Below are 1,264 nucleotides of genomic sequence, written 5' to 3'. Positions count from 1 at the left end.
TGTCTGACGGAGAGCCCTGGCACGTCATGGGCCTGTCCTCCCTGCTGCCCAGTCTGGAAACATGGAAGCAGCATGTATTGGAGGCTTTCCAGTTCTGCTTCTGACCCTGGGGCTCAGCACTCTCAGCCCCACAGGCTCTTCTGAAGAAACCTGCTCACTGTGACCTATATAGGGAGAGGGGATCGCAGAACCAGGGCATCTGCCTGAACTAATACCTAGTAAAGAATTCTTAACTCCACATGGTGTCTGTGTGGTCAATATCCAGAAAGGCCAGCAGAGGGCGCCCACAGGCCACCTCTCTAGGTTTTGGCCACTGACCAGCAGGGTATATAGAGGAAGGTTAGGGTCTTATGGACGTGGCTAACCACACAGGTCATATGCTGCAGCGGTGTAGAGATTCTGGGTCTGGGGAGGAGGAAGTAGTTTGAGCAGACAATGTTGATGTCTAGGAAGTCACTTTGGACAGACTTTGAAAGGTGAAGAACAATGTCGACTCGGCAGCAGCACACTGCGAGCTTAGTGTGAGTTGGACAGTGTTTTACACAACTTTCTAAGAAGGTGGCAGAATGAACGACTGTCTGTTGAGAACCTCTAGCCCCAGTAGTGGGGAAGGTTTCACTCCCAGCCTGCCTGCTGCACTAAGCCACAGCCTCGGCTTCCTGCAGGCATGGAACGCCAGCAAAGGCCTGCTTCCATCTCAGTATAGCAGCTGATCCTGGCCTTGCTGTAGCAGACCTTGAAAATGGGCCTAGACCAGAGCGGAGGGTCTGACCTGGAGCACAGTGGTACGACCTTGAGCTCTGCTGGTTCTTCTGTAAGAGGGATTGTTGTTGAAAATATTTACACTCGATTGAGGGCTTCGACCCTGCCTTGGAGCACTCAGTTCCCAGATAAAAGACGCTCAACGTTTACTATTTACAATAAGCCTATATCAGTACGAGCTGGGCAGATATCTCAATACTATTAGAATCTACTTTCCTATTGGTAACTCCGAGTTATTACTGTGTTTCACCTGGGCTGCTCTTAACTCCAATTGGCCAGCCCTTGTGGCCATGCTTTCTTGACTTGTAACCCATGGTGCCTTCCTACTCTCCACCTTTTCTTTCCTCATGGCCCCCTAAGGTCGGGAACCCAAGACCCCACCTATCTCTTCTGCCCAGCTATTGGCTGTAGACATCTTTATTAACCAATCAGGGATAGCTTGTGGGGGTCAAGGTTAGCTAACAGTGCTGCAAAGTGCAGCAGTAAATATGAGAGTGCTGTG

Source organism: Mus caroli, chromosome 3 (genome assembly GCF_900094665.2).
Source record: "Mus caroli chromosome 3, CAROLI_EIJ_v1.1, whole genome shotgun sequence".
Taxonomy (NCBI): domain Eukaryota; kingdom Metazoa; phylum Chordata; class Mammalia; order Rodentia; family Muridae; genus Mus; species Mus caroli.
This window is presented reverse-complemented; position numbering follows the sequence as displayed.